The following is a 24,482-nucleotide window of genomic DNA, read 5'->3' on the forward strand; positions in this document are numbered from 1 at the left end:
TACTAAAAAAAAAAAAAAAAAAAGGACAATACTGTGCTTTTGTACATAACAACAATGCATATAAATCACCAATCTCTAATAACAATATTGAGGCACTTACTTGCTAATGCAAGCACACTTTGATCGCTTCCCAAGCAAATTATGTTCCCCTTCATCTGACAATTAGCATAGATTTGAAACATAGAAGGCCAAAACATCCCTAATGAAAATTAAATTGCACTAATAAACTAGCCACTAGAGGGTGCTGGAACTGCACGAATGGAAATCAACCTGACTTTTTGAACATACGTGTTCCTTTTAACTCATTCACTCCCAGCCATTTTCACAGAAGCAATCCCGTTCGCTCCCGGCTGTTTCACTGGATTTTGACTGGTTTTGCCAGGCCCACAGAATATTGTGTTCTATTTCTATAAAGGCATGGAACCTACCAAAAGAAAGATTAAAGTCTCTTCTTTCATCAGGAAAAAAAGTATGTTTCTATCTGTTTCCGATGTGCAGCAATTATCATTAGAAGAGAGCTAAGTTTCATCAGTTTTCACAAATCTATTCAAAATTGTAAGTAATTGAACTTTTTTTCTACATGGTTGTGGTTGATCTCCTTTGCTCTGCTGCCACCTCCTGGCCGTTTGTGTAATTTCTGCAACCGTTCTTTGCAGTTGAGAGGCTGCATCAAAGCCTAATTCTGTATGCTCTAGCATAAAAACAAAAACAAAAACAAAAAACGTATAAATACGCCTTTGGGACACTTAGAACATTAAAAGAAAACGTATTTACACGTTATAGGTCGCTTGCACATCGTAATGCATCATGGGAGTTTTTCCTTCGGGCGCCATATTGGGTGTCCGCCGGTTCACAAGGTACACTCGCGAGTTACACGGTAGAGCTTATCAACCTGATGTAATTTTCGCAGTATTTTCACGATTTACCGGAAGATCAAAAACAACGATACAGGCAGAAGGTGTCTCTGTGTGGCGGGATTGATCCTAATTACGTCCTGACCAAGGGTGATTTTTTTTTTTGACGGAGAAAGCTTGCTGGCCAAATGTGACATCTCTGGACATTTTTCACTACCTCGTGTTGACAACATGCTCCATAACACGCCAACAAATCCCTGGAGGCTTACAATTATTTTGTAAGCGGGTGGATACAGAGTGTAAACTTTAACATCGCATCAGAAGAAACTGTTGCTGTTGCACGTAAGTAAACCACATGGTGTTGGTAATTCTGCACACAAAAATGTTGATTTGTTCTCAGGCTTCCTGTTATCATTGTGTTTACATGCACAGCTAGGTTTACCTGATGTGGTTTTTCTAACAATTTTATAACAGGCAAATATGGCAGAGCGTATAAGAATAAAAAGTAACTATGCACAGCCTCCCCGTGGCTTAATTAAATTTAATGCTACCCTTTCACTAGTTACATGTTACTTAATCAACTTATTCTAAATGGTTAAGGTTAACCACTCTCAGAGGACGTATTTTTAGTTTCAGTTTCCAGTACAATAAAACGTGTTCATGGTAACTACTGAGCATACTGACAGCTTTTCTTATGATCTCACGGTTAAGGAGGCTGTCACAACACCCAATTTCTGTCTGGTGCCGGATGGCAACAATTCCCATCACTTGTCACGACAACACCAATATTATTACCAGGTATGTATGGCTTTACTTTTTGTAGTTTCTTATTTAATTCTATGTTTCATATTTTCATTACAATGTTTGTAATATTTTCAGATTCAGGCACAGATGAGTTTAACTGGACGGGACTTCTGCGACTTTGTGGTGTGGACAAAGTGTGATTGAGCGAGTCCACCCAGATCGCTCGTTTTGGCCAGCTGGAAAAGCCAGAGTTTTTTTTTTTTCCCCAAAGTCCCCTCCTTACCTGAACTGCTCGGGAGAGCATTTACTAGATCAGCAGTGGACTTCCAGTGTTCCTGCTCAGCCGCTGTCACCTACCACTTGCTCATGTACTTCAAAGATGCGGAATAAAGTAGTTTTTTGTGCTGCAGCAGATTGTAAAATCAAATGATATCACTTGAAGTGTGCCAATCTAGACTGCCAAAAGGACAGTGGTTTTGTGACAAGTGTGAAACAAGGATTATTGGGAAAACTGAAACACAGTACTGGTACTTGTCTTACATTAAACAAATTTAATAAAAGAGAGCAACTTTTTCCTCTGTACATAGCATAATGAAAGTCATTGCGTACCCCATCAACATTACATCATACCGTCATCTCAGGATGGTAGGCACCTGTGCTAAAATAAACTACATTAATTAACAGTTCAATTTTTAACCCTGAAATTACTACATCTAATCATTATTCACTTCATTTTTTGTGCTTTTAGAAATAATAGAGATTTATGCCATTACTTTAAGAGGGACCATATTGCACATTGAGTCAAATCCTGTCATTTGTATTATGTATAGCTTTGTAAACAAACCCAACAATAGAATTTGTATAAACGCTGCCTTTATTAGCGCCAAACAAACAGTCGCATGTTGTCCTCCTCCAATGCTTTGATGCTCGCCTTCGTTTCCATCATGTCATTGGCAATCAAGTCGGTGTGGCATGAGATCCCTAAAGAAAAAAATAAAGAAAAAAATCACAAAAAAATACGGTACCAGTAATAGGTTTAATATAGTAAAGTAGTATAGTTTTTTTGTCAGTGTAAAAGAAATGTACACATTTTGTTGCATTTTTTAATGTATGAACATTGCTACAGGCAAATACTTATTTCTATAAACACTTCCAAATGTCTCTAAAATATAAGGTGCGTGTACACACACAAACAAAAACACATACATTCACTCATGCATACAATATATCATGTAATGAATTCTGAGTGGCATACCAGAGTCAATGATGTCAGCAGTACTTGAGGGTACAGGTTACTGGAGCCATCTGGCTGCATAACTGCAACAATCTCTGCCACTTCGAGTCGTCTTTTCTTTGCTTGTCTCTCCTGTGCACGTTCATATCTTGGCACCGACTGGGCTGAGACATAGATGTTGTAACTTGGGACCCAACTTTAATGTTGGAGCCCAGTCGGGATGATTGGACAGAAAAACGGGCGCAGGGCGACCTGTTAAAATAAACAAATATATAAACAAATAAAATATGGAAAGACTGGTTATTTTACCGCAGTAGGGTGGCCGTGGATAAGTTCTTTAGCATGATGTGTAGGCTACCGGGGCTCTGTTTTCTTGCATCAGCCCCTTCTGTCTCTTTTTTTTCCAAGTTTACATTTTGCCACCAAAAAACATGTTATCGGCATTAAAAGCCCAAGACTAATCAATCCAATTTCAGCAGTAAACACTTTGCACTAGCACTACTTGGGTGAAAATGTTCGATGTTAGCTTTCGGCTAACGTCCGCTAGCCAGCTTGTACTACCGAACTTGCTTGCTCATGAATCCAAAACATAAGCAACTTGCCCATATATGGGCGGTCGAAACGTTATTAATCCTCATGCATTAAATAAAGGTAAACAAGCTTACCGCTCACAAAGTGATCGCTGCACACACGAGCCCAAAGTAACGACTTCCCTCCGGAGTCCGCACTCCTCTGTCTCCAGGCCCTGGTTCCTAATTATTTTCGGAATTCGGAAAAAAGACCGACCATTTTCCCCCTTGGCTTTGTTCGAACAGCCAACGATACAGCAACAATGTACCATTTTAAACGCAGAAAACAAACGTGATAGATACGTGTTAGACCGAATCGCTACGTCAATGGAGGCCACCCAGCATGGCGACTACGAGAAATCCGAGGCGGAAGTGACGACATGTGCAAGCGACCTATTGGGAGCAAATGAGTTAAATATTATGAACATGACGACGACAATATTGTGGCAGTTTTAATATCACGATATCACGATATTGCCCTTATCGTGACATCCCTAATAACATCATAGATGCTAATCTTAGAAACACCAATAACTTAGTTAGCTAAACCAGCACTAGTAAATAGGGCTACACAATATAAAAAAGTTCAACATAAGAAGCTTTATTGAAAAGTTCTTTGCATACACCGATGTACGTTTCATCAAATGAAGCAACAAAGTTATCAATTGTCCATAACTTACAAATATAAATTGTTCTAACAAATTCTGGCGGCCACTCAGGTGACTGTTCCATCGAGAATTAGCAGCAGATAGCAGACTGATCTGGTGTGTTCGTCCACCAAGTCACACTACATTTGTTCAGATTGAGGTTCCTCAAAGACTTTTTTTTTTTTTTTTTTTGTAACTTTCAGGTTGATAGTGTTTATAAAAGTATTTGATTTACTCCACTAATGGCCGTAGCACTGGATGTGCGACACATTAATTTGGTTTTGTGGCTACAAGATCCAGCTTCTACTTTTAAACTTAAAGCCCCAGTGTGTAGCTCACGACCGCCATCTATCGGTCAAACAAGATAATGCAATGATTTTAAGCACACGAACTACGGCGTCCCAGAGAGACCCTACTTCAACAGCCTACCACCAATTTCACCGGAACAGAACGCAAACAACTTCTGGTATTCCCTCGAGTGATGACGTAAGTGAATTGCATTTGTTAGACATACTGTACAGATCCCTAATAATTGTGATTTAGTCATTTAATTTCAGAATTAATATTTTTGTCGGCATTGTTTGGAAATACTGTACGTCAGCTAATGATAATGGCTATCTATGTTCATATTTGTTAGTGCAACTAAACCATGCAACAGAGAATACACAGTTATGTTATACGTTTTATAGACATGTGGACCATCTCAAAGGGGGCGAGAGAAACGACGAGGAAGAGAACGCGGTGCCTCGTAACGTACAATTATGTCATCATGGAAAAATAATTCCATTCGAGCATGCATGTGAATGGCTCAAAACATACCTTTGCTTGGAATATGTGGTATTTAGATTACATCGTTTGCTGATATGTTTAGTATATCGTACAAAAATAATGGTGTTAACTGAACTACACACCTGCAACTCAGACTCGTAATTCCCCCCGTGTCTTGTTGCTACTAACCACTCAGAAAAGTGCTGCTTACAAAAACATTTGAAACCCTTTACTCAGATATCGATTTGTCACCATGTTGAACAATTTTACCTAATAAATATCACTAAGCAACTTAATTAGTTTTGATTGAAGATACAACAGCTTCCTTGTACTTCGATGTGCAGGAATTTACATGGCTTTCACAAATAGTCTTGCTCATGTAATAATGTACTTCATTGGCTCAGTGACTTTCAGTTAATTGTTTGGTACCTCATCTGACATACAATTGTTACCTTCTTGCAGAGACTCGTACAGGAAATGACCATGGAGGAACATGAAGATATCCAAGTCCAGCTGATAGACTGACACCAAGAAATACTTTTTGACACATCAGCACCACCATGATTTCCTGTACCTGGATCCCACATCAGCACCACCATGATTTCCTGTACCTGGATCCCACATCAGCACCACCATGATTTCCTGTACCTGTATCCCAGACTGCAGCACCTTGGTGGACTTGTAGCAAATAAGTGACACTTTCCCAGATCCTTGAGGACAATACAAAGGTTTTTTACCTGACATATAATTAGTCCATGTCTGACACTTGTTGTTGTAGTTTGTATAACTTGTATATTGTTGTTGTGTGTTAATTTGTACATTTTGAATAACTAAAAAAATACTATTTCCTTTGGCGTCAACATGCAGTGTTCATTCGACACCTAACCTAACACTATTTTACATGACCAGAAATGTAAAACATCAAAAGCCTGGAGAATTATTATAAATGCTTGCAATGACAAGGAATTCTTCATTGGCCAATGAATGTAAGGTACAGTACATGAAAATGAATGAATAAAATAAAGTAAAATAAAAGTCTACATGAAATGAACATATTAACTAAAAAAAAAAAAAATGCTGTTAGAATATAATGAGCTACATGAATTGCAGTTGTTCCAGAATTTTACCAATACGCTGTGCATTTTAAAATATGGAAAAGAGACATACAGGTTTGGGCCAAAAGTAGTGTTACAGAGCAGGTATGTGTTGTACACAGCTAAAATATCTGATTAACTCAATACCATGATGTTTTTTGTTTTTTTTGTGTGTGTGTGTGTGCTGACATTGCCCCCCATTAACATTGCAACATTCCTCAAACTCTCCCGAACACAGTATGATCTGTAACACTACTTTTCGCCCACTCTATGATGTTATTGGGGCAAAATTAAGGAAGGCTTGTCCATTGATTGCGTGAACAGACTGCAGTAAAAATGAAGTCACTTCAATGTTTGCTGGTTTTATTAAGTTTGACATGCTCCTTGACTGCACAAGTACATGTTATGGAGTGAGGGCATGTTCCCACCAACGATGATATCATATTCTTCAAAGGCTTGCTGAGGAAAGTGAGGGAGGAGTCACTCCATGGCTTCAGACACCTGGTCAGCAGGTCCTGTGTAAAACAAGTGGTGCTTGTACATGTGACCATTCCGTATTGCTTCACACAAAAAGTTCATGTAGTGTGCAATGCCGTCCATATGTAAATGACATACCAAGACGTCGGCTGACTTCAGTTTGTTGCAGCTCAGATATGGTAGGTGGAGATACTGGTGGTACAACACCGAAGCCTTCTGGGGTCCTCCATTCAAGTGTCCTCATTCGGGGCATTCCAATATGGCTGCTGACTCTCCCCTTGATATTTTTTTTTCTTGCAGGTCGGTGATGTATTTAAACGGTGCATGAATGCTTGTATACATCAGAATATGGTTCTGGAACCCCTCAAGTTTGGCTGTTGATCTAGTGTGACACAAACAAAAACACAATTATAAAATAAAATAGAATAATTGATGATACTACTATATGTCACCAACTTTCCAACAAAGCCCCCAAAATAGAGGTAAGATCTTTAGTTTTTGGGCCCAAAACATTGTATTAGCTAGATAAAAGTAACTTGACTGCATACTGCATAGAATATGCAAAGGCTGCTTGCTTGTCGAATTTCCGTGGAAAACGTGGCAGCCTGTAAATTCTTGTGCACCCAATTACACAATGGACCAGTACACACTTGAGTGAGAGAGTTCAGACTCTAGCAGTGCTTACGGTACAGCCAGCATTTAAGTCCAGAAAGTTATTCCCTGCCGAAAATTAATTTCGAGAACACTATTTTCACCAACCACAACGAAAATAATTTTCAACTCCTCCACTAATACAGTATGCTTTAGATTCTCCATTGAAGTTATGGGCAAATATACCTCCGAAATCACAGTTACATTACATTACACAATAACTTGCGCATTTACTCTAAATATAACGTGCCAGCGGGAATCTTTTTTTTTTTTCAAAGCAAGTAGCTACATAACGAACTCGTTCGAGTGGTACGGAGTTGCTAATCAACAGATACAGTGATCGTAAAACAAAGGTACGAACATCGTATTAATTAGTACAGTGTATACTTTTTCTCTCGCTCTCAAAACGTAAACACAAATGTACTCTTACTTACCGGTCAAGTAGAAAGCAGTCGAAGGCACCGGCACGTCCCAAACCTAGTCTGTTCCTCATTTCTCTCCATCTGGCAAATGCGGCTACAATATAAACTCTTGTTTTGTCGCGCTGAAATAAAATAAATTCCCAAAGTAAGTGTGATGCTTGATAATGCTCTCTTCGGGGACCGGAAACTCTTCTTCTTCGTGGACATGCGGTCGCCATACAAACCGGAAGTGCGTTCCAAAAACGCGTTAAGAAATGGAGCGCTGAAATTTGTCTTTGACGGCACCCGTAGCAGAAAGATGGCGGCGAAACATGGCAGACACTAGCAGGCGAGGCGCGGACATGTAAGATAATTTGCGATTTCTAGACTAACCGTTATATTTTAAAAAAGTACGTTTATGCGATACAACATATCTTTTTACATACTACTAAAACAAACAATTGTTTTTTTTTTTCGAATGATTTATTGTTTCACCACTAGATGCCACTGTATAATACTGAGTGTACCTTTAAAGCAAGTTCATGCATTCAAATTTTAGTTGTTTTTTTTTTAAACAAGACTTATTCACCTTTATAACGTACTGGCTGAAAGAATTTTTTTTTTTTTTTTTTTTTTTTTACAGTGAAATGCCACTTCCTGTAATACTTGCTTTAAAATAACACAACGAGCATCATGCTGCTGTAAAAAATAGCCTTGGCCATCAATCAGTGGCACTCGCTCAGTACGGGACGGGACGTTTGATAATATTTTTGCGTGAATCGCTGTTGGAAGCGTCTGTCGGAGAATCTTCAATAAGCTCAGCGGCTTTGTGAGGGCAGCAGACGGCAAAACGGATGGCCGACTCTTGACCTACTGAAGAGTTCACAGCATCAGTGGGCTAATATTTGTCTAAGGAAGAGAAAAAAAAAAGTGACAGACGGACAAACAGAGTGCGTGGGCTCCTGTGCATGCTAATATATGATTAAAATCTCATTATTGAGCAAGAAAACACGGTTAGTCCTTTTTTCACTTTGCTTGTATGTGTGCGTTTTAAATTCCAAATGGATTTTGGAGTTTACGGGTGGCATTTATACAAAGGCATGATTTACTGGCTCTGCCTGACCACCAGCTTGCCCTCTTCTCAGCCAAAGAAGATTTTCCCATCATGTCCTTCCCTCTGAATCGTTTCTCGCCACGACGGGTTCGTGTTGATGGGAGGCGATGTGGGAAAGCGATTAGTCATATTCACTTTATATTGTCAAATGATACTTTTAGTCAGTCCCCACATCTGTAATTTAATTATTTTTTTTTGTTTTCTTGAAAAGTGATGCTTCTAAGTGATGCAAGAATTATGCCATACTAGCAACATTTGGAAGCCAGCAGTGTCGCAGTTGATGATGTTGCAGATTGTTGATTTTAGTCCAAGATTTTGGTGCCCCTGTGTATGCTAATATGTTAATAATAATGAATTATTGAAGAATTATTTAAATTATTGAAGACGCTGGTTTTGTTACCATGTGGATGGCAGGAGGTGTTTGGTTGGTGCTGGATTTCACTTTGATGGACTGGATGTGCTGGTTTCTGTGGATCTCACTCTGCCTCATCTATTCTTCCCTCCTTTAGTTTTTCCTCTGGTCTCTTGAGATCTCTTTTAATTTGTTTAGAGGTTTCTGGGGCTGGCGTAAGACTCTGATTTTGTAACCATGTGGAAGTGTTTGGTCGGTGCTGGATTTTACTTTGATTTATCTTTCTTCTCTTTTTAACTTTTCTGACTTTTTACTTTGATTTATCTTTCTTCTCTTTTTATCTTTTCTGACTTTTTCTCCGGTTTCCTGACCGTCTGAACCTCACGAATCTGGCGAGACTCTGAAGTATCCGGTTAAGGTGAAGGGTAATGCGATTTTTATTAGGTTTTAGGTGAATTAATGAGTATAAATGTACACGTATTTGCATGCACGCACGCACGCACGCGCATACGCGCACACACGCACTCACACAAACGCATACATACACGTAAAAAAATAAATACAAAAAAAATAAAAAAGAGAGAGCAACGATGATAAGACGTTGAATCGGTAAGACTACCGAATGAACAATTCTGAGCTCTCTCTTAAAAAAAAAACATAATAATTTTTTTTTGGATAATAATAATAATAATAATAATAATAATAATAATAATAATAATAATAATAATAATAATGAATTATTGACAAATCTGTATTGCAAAAAGGTAATAGAGTGCAGGTGCTTGCAGTTTGCAAACAGGAGAGGAGCGAGGTTCAAACACCTGCAGGCTGCCCTTGACCAATCCCAGGGTTCAAAGTTCAAATATGCCATGTGAAAGGTGCAGCATTCAACCCAGCTGTGGGAAAAAAAAAAAAAAAAACTGGCTTCACAACGTCAGTGATTTGAAATCAACAATATTCCCTACATGTGCGCGCAGACGACAAGCATCAACTGAGTGCGTTCTGCGGCGCTTCCGCCTGCCTGTGCAGTCGAGTCTGAAATCATCGGGAGCAGATGGTCGCGAGGCAAAAAACAAACATCAGAGAGCAGGAGTGAGCTGGTGTCCTGTACTTCCTGTCAAACTGTGGAGACGAACTGCAGATGTTTGCAGACAGACGACGGGTCGGGTAAACAGCTGTTTAGGGAGCCCGTTTGTGTTGCTGCGTGAACGACCTGCTGCAATACGGGAAAATGCTCATGCTAAAAAAAAAATATTAGAGAGAGGTGAAAGTATGAAAGTGAGTGATTTTCTGCCATTCATCCATTTGAGAATCATACTTTTTGTGACTTGAATGACACTCACTGGTCCCAATAAAGAATGACAACAATATTCCAAGTGTTTTTTTTTGTTTTTGTTTGTTTTTTTAATGGCTGCAATGTTGCCAGCAGAGATGCTGCACTCCAGCATTATGACAGCATGCGGTTAACAGGCCATTAGACGTGATGGAGTTTGAAATGTCAAAAATGCATCTTGGCCAGTCGATGGGTATATTCAGAGGTTTGTGTTCCACACTTGCAAGCATGTGTGCAGTTTTTTTTGTGTTTTTTTTCTGCTGCAGTTAATCTGCAGGAATGCATAAATACAGACTTGAGCGCAGGCTGATGTTGCACCATCAAGCCGGACTGGCGAAACAAATTGTTACCTCAGCCCAGCGCAAGGGCAAGGGTTATTGTTTCAGTCCGTTTCTTTGATACATCACAACAACACAACAGATTGCAATGAAACTTTGATGATGGTGTCATGTACCAAACAAGAACCCATCACATGTGCATCTGGATAATGTTGAATAGTTGACCATTAAAACAGTTATAGTTTCCATTAGGGATCCATGCTATTTTCAACCGATACCGATAAATCAACAATTTAGAGGTGCCGATGTCGATAACCGATAAGTAAGCCGATAATTGTTTGTAAAATTTACTTAAATACAAATATACTTTCGAGTCCTACTATAAGTCTAACAAATACATTGAAACATTGTATAAACTTTGCACAATGTTTCAATGTATGTAAAGCACCATGAAGCTGAATTTTATTGATTTGAGCCACAACCACAACAGATGGGCCGTTATTATTGCTGGATTATTGCTGGATTTCTTTATTATCTGGTTTATCTGTATGAAATCAAATTGCCGATAATTATTGGCAGATTTTTCTATTATCTGGTTTATCTGTTTGACGTCAAATTGGTCGATAATTGCAGATAATTATCGGCCGCCGATATTATCGTGCATCCCTAGTTACCATAGAATTATTCACTATACCCGCAATGGAAATGATAGAATCTTATCTTATTTTAATGTCTTTAGCAAATCTCCATGAACCAGAAAATAACCTGTAATTTAAAATGACCCCCCCCAAAAAAAAAAATTATAATAATAATAATAAGACAATTTAACAGCTCCAGATGGGTATACCTGTCATTTTACTTGGGGTTTCAAATAAAGTGACAGTCTGCAGTAATTTTACAAATATCCAAAGTCAGACAATTTGCACTTGAATTAGTCTCACAAAAAATGTCAAAAAATAAAATAAAAATAATAATAATAAAAAAAAACTATGTGGGAGAAAAAACAAAAACAAAAAACTCTAACCTGACAACAGCCTCTTCATTTGTACCATATCGACGCCTTCTTAAAATAATCACCTAAGTAATTTTTTTTCAGATTTTTCAAGAAAAAACAACAACAACAAAAAATAACATTTGATACTGGAGTAACAGTAGCTTGCTGTTAATGTTGTCATTTTACAATAAAAGCCATTCAAGTCACTGGTAGTGGTACAAACGGTTGACTTTCAGGCAGTCAGTATTAGGGATGTCACGATAAGGGCAATATCGTGATACTGCGATATTAAAAGTGCCACAATATCGTCGTCGTCATGTTCACAATATTTAAAAGGAACACATCTGTTTAAAAAGCCAGGTTGATTTCCATTTGTGCAGTTCTAGCACCCTCTAGTGGCTATTTTATTAGTGCAATTTAATTTTCATTGGAGATGTTTTGGCCTTCTATGTTTAAAAACTATGCTAATTTTCAGATGAAGGGGAACCAAATTTGCTTGGGAAGAGATCAAGGTGTGCTTACATTAGCAAGTAAGTGCCTCCATATTGTTATTAGAGATTGTAGGTGGTTTATATGCATTGCTGTTATGTACAAAAGCACAATATTGTGCGTTTTTTTAAGTATGAGCGCTCTTTTTTTTTTTTTTTTTTACAATATTGTGATCTTTTTTAAATATCGCCAATGCTCCCACAATATCATGATAATTATCGTATCGTGACCTTCATATCGTGATAATATCGTATCGTGATGTTTGGATATCGTTACATCCCTAGTCAGTATAGGATTGAGTCCCACTGAGTGACTGTAGCGCACGGGAGTATTAATGGTTATCGGTGTGTTCTGTTCAGGGTGTATTTATCCCTTTCGCCCACAGCCAGCTGGGATAGGCTCCACTCAGCAGAGACCCTGAGCAGGATAAGTGACATACAAAAGAGCTATATGGAAGAAATACAGAAATAAAAGGCAATCATTTCCATCTACTCATTCTTGTCAAAACACACTGCACTGACTGTACAACACTTGGCACAATGTAGTCAAACAAACAACAAACAATAATAAATACAGACAAAAAAAACTTGTCCTGCACTTTATTGAGAGCAATTTTAGCTCCTTCACGCATGTCCGATACACTGTCATACTGTTTAAACAATAGACTACATTTATGCAAATAGATGTAAAGTGGAAAAAAGTGGGTTGATTGTATTTCCATTAAGCTAGTGCAACACATATAGCCACAGGTCAATGCGGTCCTCATTATGACTGCAGGCTGATGGTAATTAACCGCTAATGTGTGTAGAACAAATCTCCTGGTGAGATAAAGCGAGATACTCCCAGAGGAAACTTACATAGTGGCTTGATTCCAATGTTTGCTTTAAAACGGCACCAAAATAGACCCCACAACAAAAGATGTGCTGCGTATATATATATATATATATATATATATATATATATATATATATATATATATATATATATATATATATATATATATATATATATATATATATCCATTTTCTTGACCGCTTAATCCTCACATGGGTCACGGGGGGTGCTGGCGCCTATCTCAGCTGGCTCTGGGCAGTAGGCGGGGGACACCCTGGACTGGTTGCCAACCAATCGCAGGGCACACAGAGACGAACAACCATCCACACTCACAAGCATACCTAGGGAAAATTCGGAGCGCCCAATTAACCTGCCATGCATGTCTTTGGAATGTGGGAGGAGACCGGAGTACCCGGAGAAGAGCCACGCGTGCACGGGGAGAACATGCAAACTCCACCCAGGAAGGTCCGAGCCTGGACTCGAACCGGAGACCTCAGAACTGGAAAGCGGACGTGCTAACCACTATACATATATATATATATATATATATATATATATATATATATATATATATATATATATATATGTATATATGTATATTGATTGATTGATTGATTTGATTTTTATTGAACATACAGCATAAACACACAAACAGAGAGACAGCAGAAAAGAAAATTTGAACATAAAAGAAACATAAAATCAGTCAATAATAATCTGCCTGTTCAAAAGGGAGTAGGAAGAAGTTGAAAACTTATCGAGTCCTAACCCTTATTCATTATATCTTTTAACTTATTTCATTTATAATACAATAGGTTATATTTCAATAAAAGAAAATATATGATCCTGCTCATCTAGCGTATATACATAAAATTAATAGAAATAAACGAAAATAATACATCCACATACTCCCATTTACAATTTTCATTACACTCATTCTGCTACATCGGAAAAAAAAAATTACATTACTACAATTATACTAGCTTATATCAGACTTAAATATTGCTCTTGAACTTTTCTTTTAAACATTTTTTTTTAAACTCAGCAAGTGACTATATATATATATATATATATATATATATATTAAATATAAATATATATTTTCTTTTTAATTAACCATATGCATTTATAATGTGAGTCAATTATATGCGGATTTTCGCGGGCCGGCTGGATGGAATGGTAGTGTGCACTGTACATTGATTTGTGTAGAAGCATAACTGTCTCAGACAACAGTGGTTGAAAATATAGAATTACATTGATGGCACTACTATTTATTGAACTTTTTACCCAGTGGAAGCTCAAACAAAATGATCAACAGAAAGAAAATTTGATGATCTGTAGGGGGCGCCTCTGGAGCCCAGCCAGATGTTCTTAAGCAACCGTGCGTGTGCGTGCGTCTGTGTTGGGGGGAGCATTTATGGACCACCTGGACAGAGGCAAGTCCACAGTGGAGTGTTTATATGTCTATAACATCATAAACTGTCTAATGAACAATTTTTGTCATTTATAAACTTGCAAAGATTTATGGGAAATGTCGACTTCCACGTTTAAAGTTCTTTACCTTCATATTTTTGCTCACTTTCTAACGTCATTTAGCGAACTAATTTTGGGTAATAATTAACACATTCATTGCCAGACCAGCAAAACAAAATGCATAATTTGACGCCTTTTTCCGTCAATGGCAGTGAATGAGTTAATAGCTGATGTATGCAATGAATAATGGAATGGCATTTAACCCTCAGATGGAGATAATTAAGAGCACTTTTGGTTGATAAGAACGTATCCATTGTCCCCCTACGTTTATGTTTTCTTTTCAAACTAGTATTCAGTTTCCTAGTTCAAATCAACGCACTTCCACAGACATATGTGCTTATTATTATTGGACTTAGTTGAAAAGCCACAAGACTTAATGAAGTGGTTGGGATGGCTTCGGATTTGCAGTAGTGACATGTGACATTGGCTTGCTGCATGGAGCCTCATATGAAGCTAAGATTGCAATATTAGCAATATAGTAGGGTTGTTAAAATAAATCGATTCGGCAATATATCGCGATACTACATCGCGCAATTCTCGAATCGATTCAATAGGCGGCTGAATCGATTTTTGAACTTCCATATTTAATGGAAAAATATTCAACAAAACGTCTTACTTGGGGTTAGGGTTCACACCTTAAGCATGGAAGAATGTTTTATGAACAGAACATTAAGCCTTAATATTTTATTTTAATGCTGTTGAAGCATGAAACTGATTACAACCTGTATAAGACTGAAGTTTCAGATAAATAATACATGTTCATACAAATCTTACACTCTACAAGTTTACTGATTAGTATTTTCTAAATTTGAATGAAAAAAAATCGCAACAATCAACTTATAAATTCGTATCGGGATTAATCGGTATGGAATCGAATCGTGACCTGTGAATCGTGATACGAATCGAATCGTCAGGTACTAGGCAATTCACACCCCTACAATATAGCATATCATGAATATTACCTTTATAGTTTAGAATGCAAATTCTACAATTGCAGTCGGCGGGTGTTAGTTACAATAAGGTGATTAATAAAAATTGCCTGAAAAGTGACTGATCAGAATGGCATATTTGGTAATATTGATTAGCAGTGAATTTACTGGCCAGTAAATAAGTGGATTTTCTCTCAAACAAATGAACACGAAATCAACCTCCTTGCAATGTCGACACATTAGACTGCTCAAGTCTAACGTTTGAAAATGTGTTGTCTTTACATTTCTTGACATAAGTGTGTTTTTCTACTCATATTCGTCTCTCCTCTCACATTATTGTGCACTTGCTAGTGTGTGTCTCCATGCGTGTGTTCAGCAAAGGCGTGGGGATCCATCTGTGTCAGGTTAACCCTTTGGGAGCCTCTCCCAGCAGGTAGCCCTGGAGAGCCTAAATCATCTGGATGGCCAGAAGCGTGAAATCCTTCCAGACCCGGACAGATGTCTTTCTGTTCAGCCCGACTCTGCCTTCAGCGACCTCACAAACCTCTTAAGACCCTCGATGCAGACACCGCTCCCAAAATGCAGACCAGACCGTGGCGGGACGGGCTTGAGTCAATTCACAGGCCGGGAAAAACCACCCAGAATTGAAATGATAGCGAACCGTTCAGAGAGAAAGTTACAAATGTCCTCCATTCAGTTAATCAAGCAGTCCAGTCCGCAATTTGAAGTGTTTAGCGAGCAAAGTTCCGTGTAGCTCGCGCGTCCGACTTGAGAACGCCAGAGGACAGACGACCTATCTGTGTGACGTGACTGTCTTTCCAGAAGCGAACATAAAATACTTTGGATGGCTTCCTGTTCGCTTCCTCTCCACTGGAGGCCTCCAACACCAGCTGATTGAGGTGGTGTTATGTTCTTGGCTTGAGCGACTGAGCCGTGGGCCTAATGGCTTCCAGCTGGGACTGTGTGTCTGCATTAAGTCCTCAAGTGGAAAAGTGGCTGCAAAGTCAAACCACCTGGTGAGGGTGAGCTGCCGAGGAGGTGTGAGGTGGCGGCGGACGAGGCCAATACCGCCGTCAAAGCCCGCCGGCTTCTTTTCGGCTTTCATTTCAAGCGACGACTGCTTACGCTGATGTGTCCCGAAGCGCCGACTTAATTCTTACGACCCGGCTCGGCTCATCAGTTGGTTTTTACTTTAGGTCATCGCATTTCAACACAAAGAGCCTGACAACAAGCAAACTGATTTTGGCACCTGTGACCACTGCGCCTGACAGCTGTAATTTCATTGGCCCGATTCTGCAACCTTGTCACAAGTGCGGCTCACAGACAAGAGTGAATAATTCCCTTACAAGCAGCGCAAGCGTACAAATGGCAACCAAGTCCCAGATTTCACGTTTGTCCAAGGAGAGATCGCGGCAACTAATCGATTTTGGCACAAGCATGTAGTGGTTGTCACATTAACAGGCGGCATGTTAATGTCTGCCATTAAACAGGAGAATCAACTTGAAGCATCTTCAGGAAATACCTCATCTGCATTACGCTCAGGAATTTCCTTTTCTCTATAAAGATGGAGAAACATGAACCAAAAACCTGCGGCGAGCAAAGCTAATAAGCTAGAACAGAAGTTTGCAATGTTTTTTGAAAGTTAAAATCAGTCCTACTGAATAAATATCAATTTAACAACGGTTTAAAAGGCCTTTGTCACATACTGGATATATATTATCATAACCACAGTGAGTTTTCTGTTCACTAGACCAGGGGTGTCCAAACTACGGCCCGGGGCCATTTGCGGCCCGCCATCCATTTTTCAGTGGCCCGCGACATACGGTGCCATTAAAGGTTATTTTAGTTAACCAAAACTAAAATTCAAAAAATATTTTTACCGAAATAAAATAAAAACAAAAATGCTTTTTAAAAAAACGAAAACCAACTGAAACTACATTTTATGTTTACAAAACTATCTATAATTATAGTAAACATGTCCTTTGTTTTAGTCTTTGGTAATTGATTTAATGCATGAGCCGTTGGGGATGATTTTAAATGTGATTTTTAGTTGATTTATTTTGATATAAATCTGAATAATGACGTTTTGAAAGTATGTCACACAGAAGTGACGTCATCTAGCAGCAGCCAATAGAAAAGCACCAAAAGATGACGTTGCTCCCATGGTGTTTTTTAAGTATTGCGCACAAGTAATACACAAGTTTGGACACCCCTGCACTTGACTCTCCAAAATTAAAGTTAATGCAGTGTATATTTTTTTTTTTAACATAATGCAGTTATCTTAGCAGGTTTAAATGATTTGTATTTTCTTCAAGATTTGGTGCCTTGCCTATAATGCCCCAGTGCCCCCCAGGGGAGGTGTAACTCAAAGTTGCGTGTGCAAATATTTCAGCGACAATCCCACATTACATGGTAGGTATTGATTGAATGGCACAAAATTTCTGCTACACACTTTTGAGTGATTTTTTTTCTTCTTGATGAATCTTTGTTGTTAATTTTGGTTTTCGTTTTGGATTTTTTACCAAAAAAATGTGTGACAATCTGCAAGAAAATTGTGGTGTGGAATATTCAGTATCACTTTAAAAAAAAAAATTCCAGAATTAACAGTAAATTTCTGTAAAATCGTGACATAAAAAACTGTAAATACAAAAACAATGCAGCATTGTGTAATTTACATTAATATGTTGTAAAATTCCAAATACAAATACAACTGTTGCTTTGACAGTTATTTTGGTTAAAATTCACAAATTACTGTAATTTAAACACAGATAAACTGTAAAACATTCAAATACAGTTCAAAATTACATCATTGGAGTGTTAAAATAACACTTTTTGTCAGTAGGTTCTTTGGTACGTTTTGTTTATGCCAAAAGAAAAAAGTATTTTACAAATTCATATTACAGATACCAATATTTAGATATACAGTAAAAACGTGTAAAAAAAAAAACAAAAACAAAAAACATGTTTTTTACGGAACAAAACCTGGAAGCTGTGGTTGCCAGAATAATTCTGTAAAAAAAATAAAAAAATAAAATAAATAAAAAAAAAAGCGCAAATACAAACTTACACTTTAAACTTGTAGATTCAACAGTCCTTCACTGACAGCTTAATAACAACAGTTTAGAATGGGTCAGTGGTAGTGTGTCCAGCTTGCACCCCTGAGGTTGTTGGTTTGATCCCAGGGCAGATTGACGTGTCAAAGATCCATGAGCAAGGTAATCCAAATCCAGTTGTTTTTGATGCAGTAAAATGAAAACGCAAAGCACTTTGCGGGCCTTGTAAGGTAGTAAAGCGCTATAGCCTTCAAACGAAGTACCATTTTCCAAGAACATGCTACTTTTATACGATTTTGTTCTGTAAAATTTACACCTTGATTATTGTTTATTGTGCACTGAATCCCAGTGAAATTGAGAAGCAGTTACTGTTTACTGTACAGCCAATAAAAGTAAATTAAACAAGTTGTTCTGTAACGTTTACATTTTCACTTTATTTTTTTAAAGAATTTCCCTGGTAACCACAGCTGCCGGCTTTCCCCCACCATTTAATGTAATGTAATACTTTATACTATTAAAGTACTTCTTTACCCACCTGCTATTATCAAAGCCTATTGACATCCAAAGCTTATCCTCTTTTGCACATTATTCATTGCTCACTCTATCATTATCATGACATGTATTTGCAATACTTTACTTGTTTCTGATACACAGAGGGGTTAAAAAGAATATCACAAGTGCTTCATGAAGCTTCATGAAACTTCACTTTCCCATCACTGCATCAGTTTACAATGTTAATTTCAGCTCAAATAAAATTGTTCACTAGATTTTGAATGACATTCAATTAAAAAACCCCCAAAAGAGTTTTGGCTCATCTTAAGATCTCAAGTAGCCACTGTTCAAACAGGCCTTTCATTTTGTCTCACTTTAGACGAAATACACTAGTACTGACGTTATTGAAAGCCACAGCTCACTTTGTGTTTAGTACGTACAGATATTCATTTAAAAAACAACAAGACTTTTTTATCAGTACATTTTTTATTCACCACATTGTCTTAATACAATGACTTGTTACTTTACATTTCATTCTCTTGAAAAAAAAAAAAAATCTTCGAACACATTAGCACGAATGTCTTCCACAAGCAGCACCGACTCCCTCCGGTGTTATCAGCCGGGCTCACGGCGCCGAGCAGCAGCAGCAGCGTCACACTGCATCCATCACAGCCCGTCTTTGCCAGCCCACAGCTCAGGCTCACGCTGGAAAATGGCGGCTGATGAGCTGGCGAGAGATATTTATGAGGATCCTCATAAAGGAGCATGCAGGATCCAGGGTAAGGCCGCTTCATTTTTGTTTTTCACCCCCACTGTAACACTTAACATGTTACCTCCAGCTGTCATCCGGGCAGTGTGTTTTACCACGCAGAGCCATAAAGCAACACTCAGAACCAAGCTCTTTTTCAAAAAGCCTTTTTTTTTTTTTTTTTTTACATGGAAGACAGATACTGATGAAGCTTGAAGTTGCAGTGGAATATGTATTCGGGTCAGAACACGACAACACAAGGGGGTTTGAGGTAAACTTGAGCGTTGGAGGGATACATATGAAAAGCTCTTTTAATATTGAGATCATCATTATAAGTCACAATTTGGTAAATTTCGTGTATTTTATTTTATTTTTTTAATCTATACTATTGGTCAGTCCACACGTGGGTGCTGTCACTTTTTTTTTTTTGGGGGGGGGGGGGGGGGGGGGGGGGGGGGTTGGAGGAAGGACCCAAATGCAAGGGGCAACAAAAACAAAAACAGGGCAAGGCAGGGATGCAAGTAAAAAAGGGGATTTAATTAACAAAAAATGTAAACAAGGTACTATGGAAAAATACAAATTCACAAGGTGGAAAACAAACTAATGATGAAAACACGAGGGCAACAAGGCATGGCGTGGACAACATGGGATGACAGCAACAATGACTCAACAAGAAATGAAAGAAAGCAGGGTAACTAAATACACATGGTAACGAGAAAACAACAGACACCTGGGCAAGATACAAGAGGCTTGGAACTGATTGGTCAACACACTGGGAAGGGAAGACACACTCAGGTGGACGTGGTTAGACATAACGGGACAAGGGAAGAGACGAGGAATACATGACAAATAACCAAAAGAAAACAAAATCCCACCCCCACAAAACCAAAACATGACAGGTGCTCTACGTTTACAAACTATTGACCAATCTAAAGTGTCAAAAATGGCTTGCTCTCTTTAATGACGCAATCTTAATGGTTGAACAAACTTGTGTAAACTAGTCGGGGTCTCCTGCACGTGATATAGGTTTTACTATCTTAAGCTGAATATTTTTGGACTAAACTTATGAATTGTTTAATGTGATATAAATATATGTAAAATGTGTAAAATTTGCTTTTTGGGGGAGTTGGTGGGGGCAGAAAACACTACATTAATTTATTGCAGTTTGTACACCAAATGGGATTTGCCTTATGGATGGATGAATGGATGGATGGATGGATGGATGGATGGATGGATGGATGGATGGATGGATGGATGGATGGATGGATGGATGGATGGATGGATGGAACAAGAGTAGTGGCATTTGGAGAGGCAGTTGGATACGGGTTATTATGCTTCTTGTTCTTCAGAATTTTAGTTTTCCTGTTCATGGAATAAGATGGAAATAGCTGAAGACAGGAGAAGACAACCGAGGTCTCAAAACAGTTCATATGGGCCACATCAAGCATGTTTTCTTGCAGCAATTGATTGGTGCACTTTTAAGTTAGAAGAAAAGTAGAAAAACTGCTGTGAAAAAAAGAAAGAATAAAAAAAACAGCGAAAACAATACTTTCACTGAAGCTGTGATTCTTTAATATTCAAGTATCTATGTATAAAGATAACAAGAGCAGCTTAACTTTTTTTTTTTTTTTCTCCATACACTGATTGATTGGTTTTAGCGTGTTTAATAAACTAATGGTGAAGAATGTCAAAGTGGCCCCCCGCATCCCTGATTTTTCTTGACGCAGCCCTCGACGGAAAACGTTTGGACACCCCTGCTTTAAACCATCTGGCATCCTTATGCTCTGGTTTTGCTCTTGTGGTGACTTCAGAGATTGAAGATGAGCATGGAAGAGAAATAAAGAGGAGCCCGTTCAAGTGATTAAAAAAAAATAAAAAATCTGGTTTTAATTTCTTTGACAACAAATTAATCAATAGCTGTCGCATGCTTCTTTCCAAGTTCCGAAATTCCTCGGGAAATGAGGCAAAAAAACGGAATGAGAAGTGTATCCATTCGAGACGGATTTGTACTCAGCTGAGGTGCAAATTGGATTGCACAGTCATGCTTTTGTTGCTCCATGCTCATGTCGGAATGCTCAGAAATATGTTGCTCATCAGAATTATTCTGCTAGCCCATCGGAAACTTGACTTTTAACATACGCGTTAAAGCATTAAGATAAAAAAAAAAAATAATCGACTTGAATTACATTGCCAGCTTCAATAAACTGTGCGTGTAAACGTACTGAGTGACTCACTGGCACCTCTTTAAGTGTAAAGTGGAACCATCAAATTATACTGACCAGATGTCCTCTTTTTTTAGAATATGATTTTACTGAAAAAAAAATAAAAAATCATGCATGCAGCATGCATTCCTCTGCTCTGCTTTGACTCACTCTTTGAGTTTAAATTCGTCTGACTTTGCCACTACTGTCCCGTTTTTCACTCTAGCAACTGTTCATGATTGATTGATTGGCATGTTGGGGCCCTTTCAATTCAAAAGGTATCTTCCAGAAATTGTTAATGTGAAAGTATGTACACAAGAAGGACTGGAAATGAATTTAATTTTAACAACTGATTTTTATATGATTTCAATCTGTGGCTGGAAAAAGTTTTCTTTTTAAAAAATTTTTTTTTAATTGGTCTGATGTAATAAAACTGATGATGGTGGAAAAGAGAACCAAACCAAGAAAAGTTTGATTCTTTCTGACGGGAGAAAACTGACATCAGTCACAATGAGATCATGACAACATCAAGCTAATTTATTATAAAACATCTTTAGCTGTCGAAAACAACTTTTTCTTAGGGTTGTCAAAATTAGTGTGTTCATTTTGTGCTAATTTAAAGTTCCTTTAACGCCACTAATATTTTTTATGACTGATGACTAAGAATAGGGATGTAACGATAAGTGTAATATTGTGATATCGTGATATTAAAACTGCCACAATATTGTCGTCGTCACGTTCATGACATTTAAATGCAACACATCTCTAAAAAAGTCAGGTTGATTTCCATTCATGCAGTTCTAGCACCCTCTGGTGGCTATTTTTTTTTTTTTTTTTAGTGAAATTAAATTTTCATTAGGGATGTTGTGGCCCTTCTATGTTTAAAATCTACGTTAATTGTCAGATAATGAGGAATGTAATATAATATAGTATAAATTATAATAAAACATAGCAATAATAATAAATAACATTGATGTAATGTACAAAAGCACAGTATTGTGCTTTTTTTTAGTATGAGATCATTCTTTTTACAACATTGTGACCTTTTTTAAATATCGCTGACTTCCACAAAATATCAGGATAATTATCATATCGTGAGCTTCATATCGTGATAATATCGGATCGTGATATTTGGATATCGTTACATCCCTACTAATGAATGATCAATAACTTGGAAAGCCAGTCTTTTACAATTTTAAAAATGTGCAGAATTTCATAAGTTATGTCGTGTTAAAGATAAGATAGATCTTAATATGAAAAGAAAAATGCAATGAGCTGTCACCGTCTTACAAATGCAATTATGCCATCTAGTGGCAGAACAATGACCTCAATGCAAATCAATATCACACTTGTTTTTTTTTTAAGAGTACAGTACAGCTTTTTAATTTTAACTACCTTTAAATATGAATGACTAAAAGATGCAGCCATATTTCCATTAGTTTAACATTTTTTCCCCACTTGTATGTTAACAAGAGTATGAAAACTTGGACAAAATATGTTTTATTGTACATTTCATTGTACACATTTAGAACAGATAATAAAATATGTGATTCATCGTGATCTATTGGAGTCATGCAATTAATTGCAATAAAAAAATTGTAATCACCTGACACTCCTAATTTTTTTTGTATTGGGGAATACCGCGAGAAAAGCAGCAGCCTTAGAACATTATCTGACAAAATTGACACACAAGCGCCGATGGGTTGGAATTTACACTTTTCACACAAGCGGTCCTCTTCATAATGTTCATTAGAAGAGACACTTCCACTTCTTTCATGCCGCCATATTCAAACGGCCTGAAGGACAAGCCGAGAACTAGTCAAACACTTGATGGAAACATGGCCTCTCGTCTATCCAAACACAATCCCGCTCCTGATTGATGCGCCTGAAGCGGGCCGGTTTCACCAGCGCGCATGATTATGAGAGCCATTTATTTGTTCAGCTCTAATTGTTGAAGCCTCCGTCAGCGAGACGCGAGAGCACAGCTGCGGCAAGGTGACACGTTGGCGCGAGATCAGGATGACTGGATACTTGCCTTTCAAAAGGAACCAGCAATTTGCCGCGTCTACACCAGGGGTGTCCAAACTACGGCCCGGGGGGCCATTTGCGGCCCGCCGTCCATATTTTAGTGGCCCGTGACATATGCTAAAAATGGCATTTGACGAGAGTTCAAATAAAATAAAATAAAAACAAAAATGTTTGGAGATGGTCAAAGTAAGAAGGGAAGGTGTCGAAAAACACAGATGCTATTAAAGGTTATTTTAGTTCATTAAAACTAATGAAAAAACAAAAATTCAAAAAACAAATTCGTAAACGAAATAAAATAAAAACGAAGATGCTTTTTAAAAAAAAGAAGACTAAATGAAACTACATTTTATGTTTAGAAAAACTAAAACTAAAATAAAACTAACTATAATTATAGCAAACATGTCCTTCGTTTTAGTCTTTGGTAATTAATTTAATGCATGAGCCTTTGGGGATGATTTTAAATGTGATATTTAGTAGATTTATTTTGATATAAACCGAAATAAAGACTGCCCATGGTGTTTTTTAAATATTGCGCAAAATACTACACATTTAAAAAATAAAATACAAATAAAACTAATACTGAAACTAACTAAACTAAAACTAAGCATTTATTAAAGAACTAAAACTAATTAAAAAAAAACTAACAGAACCACTGTAAAAACTAATTA

General features: G+C 37.7%; 2 long non-coding RNA genes across 2 annotated transcripts; both read right to left on the minus strand.

The window, feature by feature from the left end:
* Window positions 1-2,197: 2,197 nt before the first annotated feature.
* LOC144014922 (uncharacterized) lies at window positions 2,198-3,719 on the minus strand. The gene is made up of 3 exons (XR_013282644.1): window positions 3,498-3,719; window positions 2,854-3,084; window positions 2,198-2,579 (listed from the first exon to the last, which is right to left on the minus strand). It is a non-coding gene; the product is annotated as an uncharacterized LOC144014922 (long non-coding RNA).
* A 2,537-nt stretch (window positions 3,720-6,256) lies between these two features.
* On the minus strand, window positions 6,257-7,695 carry LOC144014923 (uncharacterized). Its single transcript, XR_013282645.1, has 3 exons — window positions 7,473-7,695; window positions 6,526-6,769; window positions 6,257-6,425 (listed from the first exon to the last, which is right to left on the minus strand). It is a non-coding gene; the product is annotated as an uncharacterized LOC144014923 (long non-coding RNA).
* Between the last annotated feature and the right edge of the window lie 16,787 nt (window positions 7,696-24,482).

Source organism: Festucalex cinctus, chromosome 2 (genome assembly GCF_051991245.1).
Source record: "Festucalex cinctus isolate MCC-2025b chromosome 2, RoL_Fcin_1.0, whole genome shotgun sequence".
Classification (NCBI taxonomy): Eukaryota; Metazoa; Chordata; class Actinopteri; order Syngnathiformes; family Syngnathidae; genus Festucalex; species Festucalex cinctus.